This window comes from Oryctolagus cuniculus, chromosome 21 (genome assembly GCF_964237555.1).
Source record: "Oryctolagus cuniculus chromosome 21, mOryCun1.1, whole genome shotgun sequence".
Lineage (NCBI taxonomy): Eukaryota > Metazoa > Chordata > Mammalia > Lagomorpha > Leporidae > Oryctolagus > Oryctolagus cuniculus.
The window spans coordinates 28,565,296-28,587,914 of NC_091452.1; positions in this window are offsets into that span (position 1 = coordinate 28,565,296).

Below are 22,619 nucleotides of genomic sequence, written 5' to 3' on the forward strand. Positions count from 1 at the left end.
GGGAAGGGCTGGCACTGTGGCATAGTAGGCTAAGTCTCCACGTGTGGCGCCAGCATCCCATATGGGCGCTGGTTCTTGTTCTGACTGCTCCTCTTCCAATCCAGCACTCTGCTTATGGCCTGAGAGATCAGTGGAAGATGGCCCAAGTCCTTGGGCCCCTGCATACTTGTGGGAGACCTGGAAGAAGCTCCTGGCTCCTGGCTTTGGATGAGCCCAGTTCTGGCCATTGTGGCCATTTGAGGAGTGAACCAGCAGATGCAAGATCTCTCTCTCTCTCTCTCTCTCTCTCTCTCTCTCTCTCTGTCTCTGTCTCTCCCTCTCTCTCTGTATCTCTACCTCTCAAATAAATAAATAAAATCTTTAACAAAAAGAGTTATGGGAACTACTGATTAAGTGGCATTTCAGATTTAACAACTTAAAATTATTCTAAGTAAAAACATGTAAATTAAAGTAATAAACAGCTAAGATGTGGCCCCCAGAGTGGAATGCCACATGTGAGGCTTGCTCACCGGGAACCACGTGAGATTTCGGCTAGCCAGGAAGAAGTCTCCTATTGTCGCATGTCTGTGGGACAGCACAGCCTAAAATACAATAATAATAACAATAACAACAATAATAATAATAAATCCCAGTGGAATACAAGAGACTAAACTGCTCCAAAGACACAGGTCTCTTAAGGAGATGGCCTTCATTTAGCAAATCCACACCTCCCTTCTTTCATTTGAAGCACAGAACCCATGCCCCTGAGTTGAGCAAGGCCCTGGCTGCAGAGCTGGAGATACAATCTCTTCCAGCTACAAGACTGCATGGCCCTGTCTCTTCCTCGACATCCCTTAAGGACAAAACTGCTTTAAGTCTTTCTCCAAATAATTAGCCAGTGCCATGGTTTCTGGCAAAGCCTGGGAGGGAAACAGTTTACTGAGTGTGTAGATCAATCAGGAATGGCAAATCCAAATACGCACCTCGCTTCTTCCAGGGGGGAAGTTACATGGCCATGCCATGGTCCTTCCAATGTGTTCAGTTGTTCTCTATTCAGGGGCCCCAGCTCTGACTCCCAGACCTGCTAGGGCCAGAAGACAATGCTGGGACTCTCCTGGATCTCCTAAGGAGGACAGCTGGTTGATAAAACTGTTTTGCGGTAGAAAAAGCAAACTCTGCCACCACCAGAGGTGTCTGCATTATCCTATCCCTCTCTCTCTCTCTCTCTCTCTCTCTCTCTCTCTCTCTCTCTTTGACTTATTGTATTTATTTGAAAGGCTGAGTTAGAGAGAGAGAATCTTCCATCTGCTCGTTCATTTCCCAGATGGTCACAACTTCTGAGGCTGGGCTAGGCTGAAGCCAGGAGCCATGAGCTTCTTCTAGGTCTCCCATGTGGGTGCAGGGGCCCAGGTCCTTGGGCCATCTTCTGCTGCTTTCTCAGGTCATTAGCAGGGAGCCGGATTGGAGGTGGAGCACCCAGGACTGGAACTGGCTGCTATATGGGATGCTGGCACTGTAGGTGGCAGTTTTACCAACTATGCCACTGTGCCCATCCCTGTCTACATTTAAGCAGGCAATCTCTTCATGTCATGAATCCTTAAACTAAACAAGTAACTTCTACACATATTAAGTTAATCTTACTTTATCCACTCAGAAACAGTTATCCAGTACTTACTTTGTGCATAGCTCATTTTTTTTGAAAGGCAAAGTTAGAGACAGAGAGAGATCTTTGATCTGCTAGTTCATTGCCTAAATGGCCACCCCAACAGCCTGAAGCCAGGCCAAAGCCAGGAGCCTGGAACTCCATCTAGGCCTCCCACATGGGTGCCAGGGGCACAAGTACTTGGGCCATCCTCTGTTGCCTTCCCGGGTGCAGTAGCAGGGAGCAGGATGGAATGTGGAGCAGCCTGGACTCAGACGGATGCTCACAGGGGATGCCAGCGTCACAGGCGGCAGCTGAACCTGCTGTGCCACATGGCGGCCCCCATAGCTGATTTTTAAAATTTATTTATTCATTTTATTTGAAAGGCAGATAGAAAGAGAAGGACAGACAAGGACAGAGCTCCCATCTTTTGGCCCAAATACCCACAACAGCTGGGACTGGGCCAGGCTTAGGCCAAACACTCTATGACTCTAAAGATCTTCTGAAGAAAGGTATCAACAATGTGTTGGTAGAGGCACATTAGAACTTTAAAAAGGAATTTACAAAATATTTTAAGATGAAGGAAATTGCTTTCTGTTTCCATTAGAAAAGCAAACAGGGGCTGGCATTGTGGTGTAGGGGGTTAAGCCACCACCTGCAGTACCAGCATTCCGTATAGTCACCAGTTCAAGTCCCAGCTGCTCCATTTACAAGACAGCTCCCTGCTAATGGCCTGGGAAAGCAGCAGAAGACAGCCCAGTCCTTGGGCCCCTGCATCCATGTGGGAGAACTTAGACTAGCTCTTGGCTCCTGGCTTTGGCCTGGCTCAACCCTGGCCAATGCAGCCATTTGGGGAGTGAACCAGTGATGGAAGACATCTCTGTCTCTCCCTCTCTCTGTGTAAATCAGCATTTCAAATAAATAAAATAAATTTTAAAAGAAAAAACTTTAAAAAGCACCAAACAGGAAAGAGAGATTCTGGGAAGAAGGTGACTTAAGCGCATGTCCCTGACTTCTTCCTCCATGCTATTTATTTATTTATCATTTGTATGTATCTCATAAATACAACACTATGTACATAGTAATTCTTCCCACTGTACCTGCCTCCCACTCATTCTCCCCTGCTTTCTGCTCCCTCCCATGTTTTATCTGAGAAAGAAAAATAAAAATGAATGGCATAAAGAAAACTGAGAGAAGTGTTCCTCAACAGTCTATACAAGGGCTGACAGATCTTTTGGAACCCTCAGACATAACTATTACTTATGAGACATGATAATATCCTCCTTTTAATATACAAAAAGGAAGTGATTCTTGAGAACAAGTTTTACTATTAAGCTTCATGGTACCACTCTTTGGGAGACAGAAGTCCTTTGTGGGAAGTTAGTGCACAGTGACTCTTGTTGTTTATTTAACAAATAAGACTCTTAAGCATAATATAAGTAATCATCAAGGCTCTTGAGATGATCTGCCTCCCCTATGGAAGCCTTTTGGATCCACTAGCTGTGCAAGGCCATCAGCAAAGTTCTCTCCTCCCTTCAGAGAAAAGTACATCCTTCTTTGGTGGCTCCTTCTTTCCACTGGGGTCTCACCCCCAGGGGTCCTTTATGTAGGACATCTTTTGCCTGAGTGTCTTGGCTTTCCATGCCTGATATGTTCCCCCTGGGCTTTCCAGCCAACCTAAAGTGCCTTAAAGGGCTGATTCTGATGTTGGAGCCTCTATGCTCTCTTTCTGGAAAAATACAACACCCACAGCAGCCAGACTGATGTGGCGGAAAATGCATCCAACTTTCTCTAATATTTCTGGGCTGAAACTGTCACTCCCCGTCTTCGTGGAGGAACGACACAGGACCCTGCGCTGTTCTTTCATCTGCTCGGCCCTCCCCGGGTTTGCTGCTGGTTCTTCCCGGGTTGGCTACCGACCCTTCCACCTCCGTGGAAGGGCGGTTCCCCCTGCCACTTTCCCCACTTCCGCGGGGGAGCGGCACACCGCCGGCCGGCTCTCTCGGGGGCTGCACAGGTGTTCCCCTTAGATGTTCCTGGTGCATGTTGTCTCTCTCCTCCTTTATAGTCCTCTTCCACCAATCCCAACTCTGCTACCCACACGCCGAGCACGCTGCTCTCCTCCAATCAAGAGCAGGTCCCACAGTTTATTGGTTGAATTGGAGGCAGCTGTGTAGAAGCTGTTTCCCTTCTCAGCGCCATATTGTGGGAAAGCAGATGCATAGAATAAGTCTTAATTCCAGTAACTTAGTCTAGTCCGAGTTGCTCCCCACAGATCCCCCTTTCTTTTTATTTTTGGCGTTGATACGCGCCTGTCTTCGGTGCCCCGTGGCACACACTCTGCTCTGCTTGCTAGAGTTGCCCACAGGTTCTTACAAGTCCTATCAATCAGGCAAACCGAATCCGGGTCCTCTCTTCGCCATGTTGTGAGGAGGTTTTTAGGCGCTGATGCGTGCCTGTGTTTGGTGCCCTGCAGCGCATGCTCTGCTCTGCCTGCAGGTGCTTACAAGCCCTAGCAATCAGGCAAACCGAATCCAAGCCTTCTCATTGCCGTATTGTGGGGAGACTTATTGGTGTTGATAACGTGCCTGTCTTTGGTGACCTGCGGCACATAAGCTGCTAGCCGCCCGCAGGTGCTCATCGCCTCACTAATCAGGCAGACCAAATCCAAGCTCTCTCATTGCCATGTTGTGGGGAGGCCTTTCTATTTCTCTATCTCCGGGCATTCCTATTTCTCCTATTTTACTTCTATCTACCAGCATTCCTATTTCTCTCATTTCACTTCTAGACTTCTGTTTCTCTTATCCCTGCGGCTTCCCGGCGCCCACCCCGAGGCTGCTTCTCGGTGGCTTCCCGGCTCTGAGCCGCTTCAGCCCGCGCCTCTCTCATCTGCGCGGCTTCCCGGCTTTGCGCGGCTTGGCTTTGCGCGCTCCGCGGTCTCCACACCCTTCGCGTCCGCACCACGGCCTCGCGCCAGCCCCGAGTTCCCTATCTATTCACGCCCCGTGCTCTCTCTGCATGCGGCGGCTTCCGCGAGTCACACAGCGTAGCTTACGTCTCCGCCACTAGCATTCAATCCAAGTTCCCCAGACTAACCTGGCGAATTCCAACCTGGTGGCCCACGTCTCTGCCTCTGGTTCCAGATCTTCGCCTCTTGCTCCCTGGGGTGACTTGAAGAATTCCAAGATGGCTTCTGTTTCCGCCTCGGCCTGCACTCGTGGCTTCATCCTCCCTAACATTTTTCTCTACCTGGTATATTTCCCTAAGTTTTCTTCCAACAATATTCCTCCCTCATTTCTCCTGGCCTCTCCCCACAGTCCGTATCCAAGTCTAAGTTTCTTATAGGTTTCACTTTCACTTTCAACCTGCAGTCCGTATCTGAGTCTAAGTTTCTTCTTGCTTTCACTTTAAATCCTAACTTCTTTCCCACAGTCCGTATCCGAGTCTATGCCTAGGCTTTCGATAGCTTCTTCTGGCACCTTTTCTGTCCGGCTTTCCCCTAGGCTCTTTGCTAGTCTCTCTCTCCGGTATTTTTCACTTCTTCCCATTTCTTCCCTCCTAGGTTTCCTATCCGAGTCACGGCACCATTATGTCGCTCCCCGTCTTCATGGAGGAACGACACTAAGCCCTGCCTAGGCTTCATATCCGAGTCACGGCACCATTATGTCACTCCCCGTCTTCGTGGAGGAACGACACAGGACCCTGCGCTGTTCTTCCATCTGCTCGGCCCTCCCCGGGTTTGCTGCTGGTTCTTTCCGGGTTGGCTACCGACCCTTCCACCTCCGTGGAAGGGCGGTTCCCCCTGCCACATTCCCCACTTCCGCGGGGGAGCGGCACACTGCCGGCCGGCTCTCTCGGGGGCTGCACAGGTGTTCCCTCAGATAGATGTTCCTGGTGCATGCCGTCTCTCTCCTCCTTTATAGTCCTCTTCCACCAATCCCAACTCTGCTACCCACACGCCAAGTACGCTGCTCTCCTCCAATCAGGAGCAGGTCCCACAGTTTATTGGTTGAACTGGAGGCAGCTGTGTAGAAGCTGTTTCCCTTCTCAGCGCCATATTGTGGGAAAGCAGATGCATAGAATAAGTCTTAATTCCAGTAACTTAGTCTAGTCCGAGTTGCTCCCCACAGAAACTATTAAAGAGAAAACAAACAAAAAAAGTGTAAGGCCCCCATGCCCTGGGTTAATATCTTTCAAGAGCCAAGGCACCAGTGGCAGAGTAAGACTCCCCAGCCCCTGTGGGGCTCAGCAGTCAGAAGCTTATGAATGTTTTCAGAAAGGAGGCCCAACTGCAAACGTGGGCGCTTCTGGCCTGTGGGAAGAGGGTGGTTTGTTTACTAATGGGAAGAAAATAAATTAAAACACCTCTCATCTATCATATAATAAAGGTAAATTCCAGAGGGTCTGAGATTGAACCACTTAAAAATCTATAAAAATGTTATTAAAATTTTTAGAATAATATTTGTGCAATGTTGGAGTGGGAGAAAATCAATTGACTTCTGCAAAATGAATAAAATTTCTAATAACAAAAAGACACTATTAAGATCAGTGGTTCTCAACCAGGGGTGATTTCCCCACCCCCTTAGGGAGCATCTGCAACATCTGGAGACAGCTTTGACAGTCACAAGTGGGAAGGGACCAGGTTCTAAATATCTTACAATGCACTGACAGACCCTCCACCACAAGGAATTAAATATCTAGCCCCAAATGCCTGATAGCCCTGACGCTTGAGAAACACTGATCTAGACAAATGACAGTTTGGGAAAAACATACTAGCAATTCAAATAACAGACAAGGTACCAAAAGTCAAGTGAAGTGAGTTCTAATAGTCTCTTAGTGGAGTCTTTTGGATCCCCTCTTTATAAAATCATGTCATCTGTGGTGTGAACCAACAGAAGGACAATCTCTCTCTCTCTCTCTCTCTCTCTCTCTCTCTAACTCTGCCTGTCAAAAAAAAACCAAGTCATTTGCAAATAGGCATAATTGGACTTCCTCCTTCCCAATTTGTATCCCTTTGATTTTTTGTTCTTGTCTAATGGCTGTGGCTAAACTTCCAGGACTATATTGAATAGCAGTCATGAGAGTGGTCATCCTCGTCTGGTACCAGATTTCAGTGGAATTGTCCTATTGGATCCAATAGGACGCTGGCCATGGGTTTGTCATAAATGGTCTTGATTGTGTTGAGGAGTGTTCCTTCTATTCCCAGTTGCTTAAGAGTGTTGTATTTTATCAAATGCTTTCTCTGCATCTATTGAGATAATCATGTGGTTTTTGTTCTTCAGTTTATTAGTGTGCTATATTACATTGATTTGTGAATGTTGAACCATCCCTGCATACCAGGGATAAATCCCACTTGTTTCTAGGTGAATGATCTTTCTGATGTGTTGTTGGATTCAGTTGGCTAGAATTTTGTTGAAGACTTTTGTGTCTGTGTTCTTCAGGGAAGTTGATCTGCAGTTCTCTTTCTGAGTTGCATCTTTCGTAGGTAAAGAATTCTAACATGGGCCGGCGCCATGGCTCACTAGGCTAATCCTCCACCTGTGCTGCTGGCACTCTGGGTTCTAGTCCCGGTTGGAGCACCTGTTCTGTCCTGGTTGCTCCTCTTCCAGTCCAGCTCTCTGCTGTGGCCTGGGAAGGTAGTGGAGGATGGCCCAAGAGCTCGGGCCCTGCAACTGCATGGGAGACCAGGAGGAAGCGCCTGGCTCCTGGCTTCGGGTCAGCGCAGAGCATCAGCCGTGGCGGCCATTTGGGGGATGAACCAACGGAAGGAAGACCTTTCTCTCTGTCTCTCTCTCTCTCACTGTCTAACTCTGCCTGTCAAAAAAAAAGAATTCTTTATTTTAAAGATTGATTTATTTAAAGATATATTCATTTATTTGGAAAGACAGAGTTACAGAGGTAGAGACAGAGAGGGCCTCCATCCACTGGCTCACTCCCCAGATGGCCGCAACGGCCAGAGCTGCGCCAATCCGGAGCCAGGAGCCTCTTCCAGGTCTCTCACGCGGGTGCAGGGCCCCAAGGACCCGGGCCATTCTCCACTGCCTTCCCAGGCCACAGCAGAGAGCTGGATCGGAAGAGGAGCAGCCGGGACTAGAACCGGCACCCATATGGGATGCCGGCGCTTCAGGCCAGGGCTTTAACCCACTGTGCCACAGCACCAGCCCCCCCCCCAAAAAGAATTCTAACATGAACTTTTTTCTTTCTGTACCTTAAAGATGTTGCTCCACTTTCTTCTAGCCTCCACTGCTTTTCTGAGAAATCTTCTGTCATGCTGATTTTCATTCCTTTGTACATAATGTGAACCTTTTTCTTCTGGTCACTTAAAAAAGTGTTGATTATGATGCCTTGGTATGATTTTCTTCATGCTTTTATAATTATGGTGATTTGAGCTGCCTGACATTGTGGGTAGATATTTTGAGTCAAATTAAGAAAATTGTTGGCTATTATCTTTGTCAAATCCCCTCTTCCTCTCTCTCAGAGATTTTAACAGTGTGCATGTTTGGCCACTAGAAGGTATGCCATAGGTCACTGATGCTCTGTTCATTTTTCCTAGCCCTTTAACTCTGTTAATTTTGAAAGATTTCTTCAAGTTCATTACTCTTTAATTCTTCATTTTCTGATCTATCTAGTGTGTTTTCACCTAGATGATAGTTATCAAAGTTTAATTATTGGGGCCAGCACTGTGGCACAGTGGGTTAACACCCTGACCTGAAGTGCTGGCATCCCATATGGGCGCTGGTTCGAGACCTAGCTTTTGAGCTTCCTGTCCAGCTCTCTGCTGTGACCTGGGAAAGCAGTAGAAGATGGCCCAAGTGTTTGGGCCCCTGCACCCCCGTGGGAGACCCAGAAGAAACTCCTGGCACCCGGCTTCAAATCACCACAGCTGTTGGAGCTTTGCAGCCATCTGGGGAGTGAACCAGAAGATGGAAGACCTCTCTCTCTCTTTCCCTTTCTCTCTCTCTCTCTCTCTCTCTCCTCTCTCTGTGTAACTCTGACTTTCAAATAAATAAATCTTTAAAAAAATTAATTAACTTTTTTAAAGAAAAACCTCCCATATGTTTACCGTGCACGTTTGATTTTTCCTCTAGCTCTTCAATGTTTAGATTGGCATTATAATAACGGCTTGAATATTGTTGTCTAGTCATTTATTACTGTGTCAATTGGAGTCAGTTTGGGTGATAGTCTCCTAGGTATAGGTCTTATTTTCCCCACTTCTTTATATGCTTGGTGATGAGTGGATGAATACAGGACATAGTTAATATTATCAGGTAGTAAACATATTTGTATTCCTAAAGATGTGCTTGAATTTTGTTCTAGTTCATGATTTAATTACTTGAACAGTTTAATTGATTCCAGTCTTCTAAGATTCTTAAATTTTGGGGCTGGCTTTGTTGCATAGTGTTTAAGCTGCCGCCTCAGCACTGGCATCTCATATGGGTGCCGGTTTGAGTTCTGGCTGCCACACGTCCAATCCAGCTCCCTATAAAGCTCCTGGGAAGGCAGCAGAGAATGGCCCAGGTGTTTGGGTCCCAGTACCCACATGGGAGACCTTGAAGAAGCTCCTGGCTCCTGGCTCAAGTCTGGCCCAGCTCTGGCCCTTGCAGCCATTTGGGGAGTGAACCAATGGATGGATGATCTCTCTTCTTTCTCTCTCTCTCTGTCTCTGTAACTCTGCCTTTCAAATAAATTAAATATAACCTTTAAAAGGGATTTTTTATTTGCTTGCTTGAGACTTCAGCAAACTGGCAAACTATGTCGAGTTCTGTACCCAATCCTCCATGAATTACCAAGTTCTCCATGTGTCTTGGTGAGAGCAGACGTTATTTGCAGCCCTGGATTTTTCCCTGGGGATGATTCTCTTTCTAATCTTTTTGGGTAGTTTCCCTTGGCCTCAGTGGTTTCCCCACACGCATACCCTGACCTCTGCTCAGCCGTATACTCGGATCTGTGTGCCTGCACAGTGCTCTTTGTGTTCTGCTCTGGGCATTCTCCAGTTGCCCTGGATCGTGGGCAGCTGTGTTTCTTCAACCTAGACTCCCGAGCTCTGACCACACTCTCCCCGCCTGGTCTCAGCCTAGAAATTCTCTGTGCAGTAACCTGGGGCCACTGTAGGGCTCACCTTGTTGGTTTTCCATCTTTCAGGGACCGCTCTTTGTTGCCTAGCAGCTAGGGACTTAAGAGCCTCTTTTTTGTTGGTTTTTTGTTGTTGTTGTTTTTTTGTTTTGTGTACATTTTCTCTTGCTTTTAATTATTTCAAGCAGGAGAGAATCAGTCTCTTCCCTGCCATCTTTATTAAGACATTCATCCAATTAAATTCAGGCTCATTCACAGGAGTAGGGTTTGAGGTTTGCTCTGACCCCAAAGGGGTCTCCTTAGCTGTGTCTTTTCTTGCTTCTGCCCAGTAAATGAGCTGGTCTGTGGTTCAGCCTGTATCTCTGAAGCTACCAGTCCCCTCCTAATTGCTTTTTTTCACAAGCCTCTTTGTTTTCTGAGTTCCCTTAGGTTGCCAACTGCCTCACACTCTGTTACAAATGAAGTCAATTCATTTGGGATGGGCTATGGAGCTCTGCATGTCATACTATTTTTAAGGGTTTTATTTATTTATTTGAAAGAGTCTCTCTCTCTCTCTCTCTCTCTCTCTCACACACACACACACACACACACACCCCTTCCATTTGCTGATTCACTCCCCAAATTCCCACAACAGCTAGGGTGGGGTCAGGCCAAAGCTAGGACCCAGGAACTCCATCTTGGTCTCCACCATGGGTGGCAGGAGCCCAAGTACGTGGGGCACTTTCTGCTGCCTTCTGGGGTGCATCAGGAGGGAACTGGATTGGAAGCAGAGGTGGACTCAGGTCTGTGCTCTCTGATAGGGCCACAGGCATCCCCATGGTAGCTCAGGCCACTGTGCCACGACAGCCAACCCTGGTGCCCTCTACTTTATGTACTGCCTTTCCCACTAGGAAAAACCTCTGAGCTTCGGTTCTAGGGCTGGGAGTGGGGACAGTGGCAGCTTGTCTGAGTGACAGCCCTGCATCAGGAGTTGGATATGGTTGGGTGGTTGCTTCTCCCAGTGTAGAACCTCTGCTTTCTGGAGAAGCCGGGGCTGGGGGTTGAATGTCCCTGTGTTCACCCAAGGCGGAGCCTCTGTTCACAGTGGGGGCAGGGTGGCAGAAGAGTGCCCCCAACTGTTGGCACAGTCACCAGGAATTCAGCCTTGGTGGCAGGTAGCTGGGCTGGGAAAGAAATGCTGAGTCACTCCTCCTAGGAGGATGCCACAGCCCCTGGCGTGGAGCCTCATGGACACAGTGCTCTGTTCTTGGCTGCACACACCTGGAGTGGGGTTTCTGCCACCTCGGGCTGGCAGCGGGGAGGATGGGACAGGCCATGGCTGACATGCAACAGACATACCCTGTTCTTGTCAAATTTTAAATTGTCTTATACAAATGTTTACTTGCTATATGCCCTTAAGACTATTTTTACACACACACACACAAATACTTCAAAAAGGGCACAAAAATGAAATCTAAAAAAATTGATTTTGGTGCAAAAATTGTTTTGAAACCCATGCATTTGAGGGGCCTTCAAAAAGTTTATGTAAAATCTATAGTATGAAAAAACCAGGCATGGGATTAAAACGTTTTTTGCACCAAAACAAACTAATATTTTAAGTCTATTTTTTGAGGAACTTTTAAGTATGTCTGAAATACTTTAACACACGCACACACACACACACACACACACACTATTGCTGTCCTGGAGATGGAACATTTCTCCCGCAGGTTTTGTTTTTATATTTATTTATTTTATTTATTATATTTATTTATTGGATGTGGGCATCCCTAGTGGTATCTTTATTTGAAAGGCAGAATAACAGAAAGTGAGGGGGGAGAGAGAAAGAGAGAGAGAAAGAGAGAGAGAGAGAGGTCTTCTGTTTGCTGCTTCACTCCCCAAAAGGCCTCAACCTCTGGAGCTGGATTAGGCTGAAGCCAGGAGCCTGGAGCTTCTTCCAGGTCTCCCACCTGGGTGCAGGGGCCCAAGAACATTGGCAGCTATTGCTGCTTTCCCAGGTGCAATAGCAGGGAGCTGGATCAGAAGTGGAGCAGCTGGGACTTGAACCAGTGCCCATATGGGATGCTGGCTCTGCAGGTGGCAGCTTTATAGCACTGGCCACCCCCTCCCCTGAAGGTTTTTTAAAAATTTACTTATTTATTTGAAAGGCAGAGTTACAGAGAGGTGGAGGGAAGGAGGGAGGGAGGGAGGGATGGAGAGAAGAGAGAAAGAGAGAGAGAGAGAGAGAGAGAGAGAGAGAGAGAGTCTGTCTTCCATCTACTGGCCACAATGGTTGGAGCTGGGCTGATCTGAAGCCAGGAGCTTCTTGCAGGTCTTCCACATGGATGCAGAGGCCCAAGCACGTGGGCCATCTTCCACTGCTTTCCCTGGCCATAGCAGAGAGCTGGATGGAAAGTGGAGCAGCTGGGACTCGACCTGGTGCCCATATGGGATGCCGGCACCACAGGTGGCAGTTTTACCCACCATGCTGAAGCACCAGCCCCCTCCCCCCATGGGCTGTAAAACTCTGAAGTGGATGCCCAGCTGCAGTTTACACTGTCCTCCACTGCAGGGAGAGGTAAGGAGAGAAACTTCAGGGAATCAAACCTCCCACCTTGTGTTTTATTATGTTTATTTGAAAGGCAGGGAGACAGAGATAGAGAAAAAGACCCACAGAGATCTGCCATCTGCTGATCCATTCCCCAGATGGCCAGGACAGCCAGGGTTGGCCAGGCTGAAACTAGGAGCCAGGAGCCGGGAACTTAATCTGGGTCTCCCATGTGGGTGGCAGGGACCCAACACTTGAGCCATCACCTCTGCACCTCTAGAGTGGGTAGTGGATCCAGGACTCACACCAACATTCTCTGGTATGGGATATGGGCGTCCCTAGTGGCATCTTAACCACTATACCAGATATTCACACACATACCCATCTTGTTTTAAAATTAGAACATTTTCTTTACTAGTCACACATTAATTCATAGAACAAAACCCTGGTTACCTTGAATTTTAATTTTCTTAGTCTTTCTGCAGTAAACAGCACTCCCACCCAAGTGGCCAAAAATGTCTCTAGCGACCAGGTTTAGGATCAGGTTCATGGTCTCAACCTCAACAGAGAACTGGGGACCTGAGAAACCCAAGCTGTTTCTAAGCTCTCTTTCTGCACGCACGCCACCTGGTGGGCAGTTTCTGCATAGAGCATCTTGGCCAAGGATTGTCTTTGGTGGTCTCTGGCACCACTGCTCCCTGTGCCCCACCCTCCCCAACAGCATGGAACATCTCAGCCTGGTGATGTGTAGTAGTCAGACCATATCTCACTTTGGTGAGGTGAGTTTTGACCCAATGAGTATGACTGTCCTTTACAAGGAACCAGACTTGGAGTGGGTTAGCTGAGGGAACAGTCACCCGCCTGTCTGTGGCCACAGGTGCTGCTGGCTAGCACTTCCCCAGTGCTAGGTAAGGGTGGGGTTCAAGGTGAGCATTGAAGGTGTGTGCCTCCTTCGGTAGTATTCCTTCCAGGTCAGTATCTACAGTTACCATCACTGTTTTCTTCTTGTCCCCCATCTCAGCAGATTGTGCTGGGTGTCACAGTATCGTCCTTGCCCAGTTTGCAGGACAGCAGTGGGAAGAACAGAGGCTGGATTGGGGTTTTGTTATTTTACATCGAGACCCTCAAAGGACAAAAGACAGATCTCTCCTTTGTTGGGCTTCCTGCCTTTACAGATTTATTTTCTTTCCTTTCAGTGAGCAGAGAGTGATCACCTACAAAATATGGATTCAATTATTCCCCCTGGACAGTGTTCTTCCCGCAGAGAGAGCATCTCCTGGGATAGGATCCAGTCACAGATTCCCCCAGCTGAGACATTTATTTGCTGCCAGGCCAAATTGCCTGAATCTGTGACCCAAGGGTGGACAGGCTTGTTGTGCCCATGGTACCCAGAAGCTCATGACCTTGGATTCCTGAGCTGAATTCTCCTTTTCTTCTTCTTCTTTATTCTTTTTAAAATTTATTTATTTATTTATTTGAGAGGCAGAGAGAGAGAGAGAGAGAGAGAGAGTTCTTCCATCTGCTGGTTCACTCTCCAAATGACCACAATGGCCGGAGCTGGACTCATCTGAGGCCAGGAGCCATGAGCTTCTTTTGGGTCTCCCATGCAGGTTCAGGGGCCCAAGAACTTGGGCCATCTTCCACTGCTTTCCCAGGCCACCAGCAGGAACTGGCTTGGAAGTGGAGCAGCCAGAACTGGAACCAGCACCCATATGGGATGCTGGTACTGCAGGCAGAGGCAGTATTACCAGTTGTTAACTGTGAAAGGATGAAAAAGACCACAAGATAATCATTAGTAGCAGATTCAGAAAGCAGCTTCCGACTCTGCTGAGGGAGGCTGGGCAGTGAGGGAACCAAGAGCTCAGGAGGAGGCTCCCCACGTGGCCGTGATTCGTGTCTTTTCTGGGAGAGTGTGGCTTTGCAGGGACGTGCAGTCTCAGAGCATGTGCCAGTACTGTCCAGGGAAGAGACTACTTATCACCCAAGGGCGTGGCCAGAACTGGTCTGCAGAGTGACTGTCAGTGCTGCAGGTGTGGGTGGCTGCAGCAGGTTTGGGGGAGCAGCTCGTGGGGTGCAGACATGGCTGCCTGAGGGATGCAGCAAGTGCTGGTCTGTAGACGTGGCAGCCAGGGGATTTGTGTTTGGTGAATAAAATCTTTCAAAAATCCTGTTGTACCTCTAGGGACCTGGAACGTGATACCTGGGGCTAAGCAGACGCCCTCTTTAAAAATACCCTGTGAAGGGGAGGGCATCGTTGGTGATGGGCAGTCTGTTCTGCCACGTGGGGCTTTGGGTGTCAAGGGCTTAGTGTAAATGTTTTGCTGTTACAGGGGCCACCCTCACTCCCCCACCTCCCCAACCTAGGCTGGGATATAGGGTACTGAGGCTGGGAAGGCCAGGGCGGTACGCGGTCAGAAGAAAGGCCCTGAGACCTGGCGCCAAGGACCACATCCCAGGAGGAAGGACTCTTGGTGAAGGAATGCTTCTGGTTATGCTGAGAGCTGGTCACTCTCAGCCAGAGGCTGGGTCTGCAGGCTGACAGGGGTCCCTTGTTACTCCAACCCCAGGAGCTGCTCCAGCCCCAGCATCGGGAGACTGTGTGAAGGACCCTTGTGGACACTGCCCGGACGTTGTATCTTTCCTGGAGATGATGGGCCCCAGGGCTGGTTAAGGAGGAGGGGAGGTGTGGAGGAGGGATTCCTGCTCCCTTCCTGCACACTAAGCCCTTTTCTCCATGGTCTGGGATTCGCCTGGCTCTGCCACCAGGTGTCGCTGTCACTTGCACAGGAGCACAGGAAGTCAAGATTGCCTGTCAGGAGGGGAGAATGCAGGAACAGTGGCTGGGAAGAGCTCAGTCAGTGCTGGGCTGCGTGTGCCAGCTCCTGAGAACCGAAGGCCAAGTCATCCCTCCCAGATCTGTTTAGTGGGCACCGCGGTAGTTTGCAATCAGCCATGGGAGAGGAGGTACACTGAAAATTGGTCTATAGTGTCAATTAATTCTGCTGTTTCCATGCTGATTTTCTGTCTGTTTGATCTGTCCATTGCTGAAAGTGGGATTTTGAAATCTGCCATTACTATTGTATTTGAGTCTATGTCTCCCTTTAGATCCCTTAACATCTATTTTACATAGCCAGGTGCCCTGTAATTAGATGCATATACATTTATAATAGTTACATCTTCCTGTTGAATTGATCCCTTAATCCTTACATAGTGCCCTTCTTTGTCTCTTTCAACAGTTTTTGTGTTAATGTTTATTTTGTCTAATATTAGAATGGCTATACTGGCTCTTTTTTGGTTTCTGTTAGCATGGAATATCTTTTTTCATTCTTTCACTTGCAGTCTGCCTGCATCTTTGTTGGTGATATGTGTTTCTTGTAGGCAGCAACTAGATGGATTTTGCTTTTTAATCCATTCAGCCAGTCTGTGTCTTTTAACTGGAGAGTTGAGGCCATTTACATTCAAGGTGACTATTGGTAAGTAATGACTTTGCCCTGCCATTTTTCCGTAAACATTCCTTCTTCTTTCATAGTGATGACTGTGTTTCTGAGTATAGCTTCTCCAGCAGGACTGGACAGGTGGTGACAAATTATTTCAATTTTTGTTTGTCATGGAAACATGACATTCATAATGAGAGCTTTTTTTTTTTAACCTTCATTCATAAATGAGAGCATTGCGGGGTATAGTATTTTGGGTTGACAGTTCTTTTCTCTTAAGACTTGGAATATATCTCACTAGTCTCTCCTAACCTGTGGGGTTTTGATGAGGAGTCCACTGTGAGTCTAATTGGAGATCCTCTGAAATTAATCTGGCATTTCTCTCACGCACATTTTAGAATCTTTTTTTATGTTTTACTGTGGGGAGTTTGATTACAATGTGTTGTGGTGAAGTTCTTTTCTGGTCATGTCTATTAGGAGTTCTATATGCATCCTGTACTTGGATGTCCCTTTCTTTCATATATATTATGGAAATTGTTTGTTATTATTGCACCAAAAGGCCTTCTAATCCTTTCTCTCTTTCCAAGCCTTCAGGAACTCCTACAACTCATAAGTCAGGTCATTTGATAGTATCCTGTAGATTAGCAACAGCATTTTTTATTTTTCTAATTTCTTCTTGTTGTGTTTGGTCTGACTGTATGATTTCCTGTGCTTTTTAAAAAAAATGACAGGTAGAGTAATAGACAGTGAGAGAGAGAGACAGAGAGAAAGGTCTTCCTTCCGTTGGTTCACCCCCCAAATGGCCACCATGGCCGGAACTGCGCCGATCTGAAGCCAGGAGCCAGGTGCTTCCTCCTGGTCTCCCATGCAGGTGCAGGGGCCCAAGCATGTGGACCATCCTCCACTGCCTTCCCAGGCCACAGCAGAGAACTGGACTGGAAGAGGAACAGCTGGGACTAGAACCGGCGCCCATATGGGATGCTGGCACCGCAGGTGGAGGATTAACCAAGTGAGCCACGGTGCTGGCCCCTCCTGTTCTTTGTTTTCTAAGTTGGATATTCTTTCTTCTGCTTCACTGATTTTGTTGTTTAGGCATTACACTGCATTTTTAATTTGTTCTATTGAATTCCTCCTTTCCAAGATTTCATTTTGATTTCTCTTTAAGATCTCAGTTTAATGGGAGAAATTTTCTTTCATATCATGTACGGATTTCATTATTTCATTCATTTGCTTCTGATTACTTCTAATTAATCCTATGATCAACATTTTGCATTTCATTTTTGGCATTTATTTCTTTTTTAAAAAAGATTTTATTCATTTATTTGAAAGTCAGAGAGAGAGAGAGAGAGGTCTTCCATCCGCTGGTTCACTCCCCAATTGGCCGCAATGGCTGGAGCTGTGCCTATCTGAAGACAGGAGCAAGGAGATTCTTCCAGGTCTTCCACGGGGGTGCAGGGGCCCACCTTCCACTGCTTTTCCAGGCCTGAGCAGAGAGCTGGGTGGGAACTGGAGCAGCTGGGACTAGAACCGGCGCCCATATGAAATGCTGGCGCTTCAGGCCAGGGCATTAACCCACTGTGCCACAGCGCCAGCCCCCATTTTTGGCATTTCTTAAATCTCATCATCTTCACAATATAGTATTGAAGTGTTGTATTCTTTTGGGGGTGTCATATTGTCTTCCTTGTTCTTGTTTCTTGAATTGGTGCACTTGTTATTTGGCATTTGTGGAGATACTCATTGGTTTCTTTCTTTTTTTTTTTCTGTGGTGGCTTTTATCTTTGTACTATTCATCTGTACATAGGTGCAATGTCTACTTTCAGTGGCTATCTAGAAGCATGTGGTGGGAGTGGCCAGATAACTCTGTTCAGTTCTCCAGGGTGAAGGGCCTGTCTAAGATGATGCATCCAGGTTTGGCACGGTAAATCTTTTTTTTTTTTTAGCAGAAGGGAGGTTTATTCTGCTAAGCTGAGCTCCTCTCCTCAAAGGAGATCAGTGCTTGAGTGCTAGCACTAGTGGGTGTAATATTAGTCTGCTGTGCTCCAAGGACCACACAAAGGATCTGTGCAGTCCTCCGTGCAAGCTCAGATTCTAAAAGTTAGAGTAGCCCCAGAGGTTTCATCCATGTGGGTTTTATTGCTCGGCATTTTCATTCTACTGGACAGGCAGGGGAGAGAGACAGAAAGAGACCCTCCATCCACTGGTGCACTCCCCAAGTGCCTGCACCATCCGGGGACACCAGGCTGAAGCCAGGAGCCTGGAGCTCCATTTGGGTCTCCCACGTGTGTGGCAGGGGCCTGAGCACTTGAGCTGCCGGGGTGCCCGTGAGCAGGGAGCTGCATGGGAGTGGAGCAGCCAGGACTCAAAGCAGGCACTCCCTAGGGAGCTGGCGTCCCAAACAGTAACTCAGCTGCTACTGTGCCAGACTCGCAACCAGAAACTGACATTTTAGAAAATGCTAACCCATTAATTCATTTTAAAATAACAACGAACCCATTGCATGTTAACATACATAACAGATATTATGAAAGAAAAACACTTTTCCCAAAAGCAACCAGTGAGGCGAGCGACTTCACGCATTTGCAAACCTCTGTTGTCAGGCTCGCGGGACTCACGCAGCCTCGGGAAGTCCCTGCACAGCGAGAGGCATCAGCACCTCCGCTTGTCACAGAAACAGCTTCCCGGCCAGCTTCTCAACACTCCATCATTGTGCTTTCACATCTTTTAAAATATTTATTTGAAAGGCAGAATTACAGAAATGGAAAAAAGAAATAGAGAGAGAGAGAGAGAGAGAGATCTCCCATCCTCTGGTTCACTCCCCAAATAGCCAAAACGGCCAGAGCTGGGCCAAGCTGAAGCCAGGAGCCAGGACTCCATCCGGGTCTCCCATGCGGGTGCAGGGGCCCATCAGCAGGGAGCTGGGTCGGAAGAGGTGCAGCCAGGACTTCAACCCGCGCCTGTGTGGGATGCCGGCTTCATGGGTGGTGGCTTTCCCGCCCGTTTCCTGCCTCAGGAGCGGTTGTTAACGCTCCACCGCTGTGCCCAGGCCTGACAGATGCTTACCTGTGCCCCTCCCCGGGCCCCACAGTTTTGCTCTCTCCGGGGAGGTGTGCTTGCCTGGCACACTGAACCACATCTGAATCCAGCCAGGGAGCGGCCGGAGCGGCCTCTGTGCGGTGGAAGGGAGAGTCCAGGGTACCCCTCCTCCACACCCAGAGGTTCCCCAGCTCTGCCACCTGCCGCCGGGACCTCCCGCTGTGACTCACTTTAGTCAGCGGTGTGACTCCGGTTCGTGCTGTAGCCCCCCCACCCCCGGGGGGGGGGAGTTGAAGCCCAGCCCTAAAAGCTTCCAGGAGGGGCCGGAGCTGTGGCCCTGCGGGTTAGGCCAAGGCCTGCGGCGCGGCACCCTCGCTTCCTTTCCTTTTCCGGTCTTTCACGAAGTCGGCTCCCCTGCGCCCTCCTCCCGCAGTCCTGCCGGGGGCGCCCCGCGTCCAGCGCTAGCCGCGGTTAATCCTCCGGTTCTCGTTCCTTGCTCTGCCTGGAGCTTAGTCTCCTCCGAGGCCAGGAGGCCATCGTGCGCCTCTGCTCCCTCGCGGTGTGAGCGTGCACGCTGCAGGCCTGAGCCTCCCCGCACAGCCCTGCCGCATCCTGTCTCCCGCGCTGCATTTGTGCGTTCACTCCGCGGGTTTCCCTGGGCCCGTGAGCGACGCAGCCTCGTGAACGCGCGTCTCCCGGGAGACACACGCAGGAAAGCGCCTACCCCGCGCTCTCAGCTCACGCGGCTCCCTCCCGCAGGGCCCCGTGCGGGGCGCGGGGAGGTGGGCTCTGAGCGCACTGGGGCGCCGGCACCATTTCTCCTTTTGCACCGTTTTCATCCATTAAGGACAGGTCCAGTACCGCGCGCCGCCCCCGCCTCCGCCCGCCCTGCCGTCTGGAACCCCGTGCTCCCGCGCAGCCGCGCTGTGCCTGCGCCGCGGGGCTTTCCACGTCGGAGTCCTGCTGGGCTCAGCTTCCTGCGGGGAAGGGGCTGCGCCCAGCACGCGTCAAGCATCACACATCACGCATCACACCCGTCACGCCCGTCTGTCCTTTGGGGTGGGCAGAACACCAGCGGGAGCCGGTGGGTGCTTTGGGGCAGCCTGGACCCAGGCCCCCGGCTGGGTCGGGCACCGCTGTCCACTCTCCCAACGCCCCGTCTTGGGAAAACCCGCAGGGTAGGGGGCACTCCCCCAGCCCGGCCCCTCACTCATGGCCCCGGTGCCTCAGGCGCACATCTACTCCCTGGCGGCCACGCTGAAGGCAGCCCTGGAGTACGCGGTGGAGCCGGAGCCGGAGCCCAGGCTGAGCACGGAGCTGGAGCCGCTGCTGAGCCAGATGCAGGCGGAGGAGCCCGCAGACAGACCCCGCCTGGAGGTGAGCGCTCCGGAGCCCAGGCCGCACGCCTCGCTGGGAGCTGTTGGGATGCAGTGTGGACAGGCAGCGCGAGGCGGGCGGCGGGCAGAGCCCTCTGCAGCCTCCTGAGAGCGCTCCAGTCCACAGAGCGTCATCGCGCTGTGCCGGGAGAAGACGCGGCCCGCGTCCTCTTGCCACGTGTGCGGAGCCTCTCCGCCGTCGGCAGACGCGTGCTCTCCATCGAGTCCTTTGGCGCCTTTCAGGGTAAGAGAGCGCCCCCCCCCCACGCACACACATCTGCCCACGCACGTACGTGCAACCACACGCCCGCACAGCCACCTACACACAATCCCAGGCACACTCATTCTTACTAAACCCCCACGCCCCCTGGACTCACACTCACACACGGGTATTCAAACAGATCACATAGGAAGGGTACTTCAAAAAGTTCACGGAAAACAGCATTGAAGATGATGTCATTTTGGTGCAAAAACCGGTTTTTGAAATCCGTACATACCAGGTCTTCAAGAAGCTCATGAAAACGCATTTTGCAAAAACCTAGCCGAGACTTCAAAGCATGCCAGGCCGGCACTGGGCACCTTGGGGACAGGTGCAGGTGCAGGCGCGGCGCCGCTCAGTTAGCTCATCCCCTCTGCCAGCGCCACTGCGTGCCGGCAGGTGCATTCCCTTCTGCACACTCAAAGCTGTGGGGTTTCCACAGCTCATGGGGACTCCGCCTGTCTGAGCTCAGAGCCAGCAAGGGCCAGTAGGGTCCCATCTCAGGGACAGTGCTCACTTGGGAGAAGGTTTCACCTGATTCCCGTTCTCCCTCGGGAACCACTTGTGACTTTGACCAGCCCTCGGATGAGAAACCGGGTGTCCAGGAGACGTGTGCGGTGTTGTGTGGAGCAGGCGGGGGAGCCCTGGTGGAGGCCGGGGTGGGTGCCATGCTGGCGGCTCCACGTCGCTGTCTCTGCTGTGAACGCCTCTTGCTTTGTGTCCAGATTTGAGTGACAGTACCTGGAGGGCGATGCCTGCACCAAGAAGCGTGGGGCCCAGAAGGCCTCCAGGGGACCTTGGCACTGACCTAGAGGGCCTGCCCCAGCCCCCATCTCTGAGGAGCCCAGCCTGCGCCACAGACCCCTGTCCCCCAAGCCACTGCTGTCAGCCCCTATGAAGAACGAGGACAGCCACTGCCAGGAAGGGCTGGCCAGCCTTGTCCTGGACCCCCTGAGCCCCCTGGGTGAGCTGGACAGAGACCTCCTCAAGAGGAGCCACCTGCGGCACATGCACTCGTCCCCCAGGCTCCTTCCCGAGGGCCCCGAGGCCACTACCTGCAGCCCTGGAGCCCAGCTGCCCCTGCCTGCGAGCTCCCCTGCAGGCCCCAGGAAGACCATGCTGGGCGGGAGGAGCGGCCTCTCCAGGGTCAAGGAGCTGGAGCAGGAGCCACAGCCCCAGCCCCAGCACACGGGGGCACCAGGCCCAGGCTGCAGTGGAGATGGGGGCCCCAAGTCCCCACGCTCCAGCCAGGGGCCTGCCAAGCAGAGGTCCCTGCCCTGTCCCGAGGCCACTCAAGGTGCAGGAGGTGAAACTGAGATGCCCATGGGTGATGAGGAGACTCCCGGAGTGGCATTGATGGAGCAGGTGGGTGACAGGCTCCCAGCAGCTGGGGTGAGGAGCTGGCCACAGCCATGGCACTGCCGGCAGCACCGCCTCCCAGCCTCTCCAGGGTCTTCCTGTCTGCCTCGGCCTGGCCTGCCCCTGCCCCTGCATCTGGCTTAGGACACAGGCGAGCCAGGCCTGCGGTGCCCCCACTCGGCTCCTGAGCTGTGTCCCCTGAATGCCCCAGGGCGGGGGCCACACACACAGCCACTGCTGGTTGACCCACAGGACGAGGGGCGAGGGATTCTGGGGATTTTATTTCCATTCAAGTCCTGGCGAGCACTGGAGAGCCAACTACATGGACGGTGTGGTCACTTCAAGCAAGGTCTGTCCCAGGGCCAGATGAGCAGACTGAGGTGGCCAGGGCTGTCCTTTCCCCTAGGACAATGCCCAGCCACGGTTCTGGCATCGAGACTCCTGACCTCAGCCCCCACACAGGACACAGCCCCCCAGGCATCTGGGCTGCCCCAGCACACACTCCAGCCCCTCTGATACACAAGGGGCCTTGGAAAGGGGTCTCCGGGAGGACACTGGCCTCTGGAGCCTTCTGTGTGTCTGAGCCCATGTGGAGGACCTGCCCTCCAGGGAGACACACAGAGCGAGTGTGGGCCTTGTGCTCTGACCGCCTGCTCAGTGGCCCGCACAGCGTCCGTCACCACCTCCTCCCAGAAATTCCTCATCCTCCCTGACTACCCCCTGGACACGGCTCCCTGACCCTGGCTCCCACACGCTCCCTGCCCTTTGCACCCGGGTGACCACTCAGGTCACTGAGCCCAGGTCCCCAAAGGCATCCTCATATAGGGGACAAGTGCATGGTGTGCCGCCCTGGGGCTGCTGTGCCCACGGTTGTGCCAGCTCCTGGGGGCCCTGCCACATCTGACTTCACAGTGGCCAGGCCTCCAGCCTCACCCAT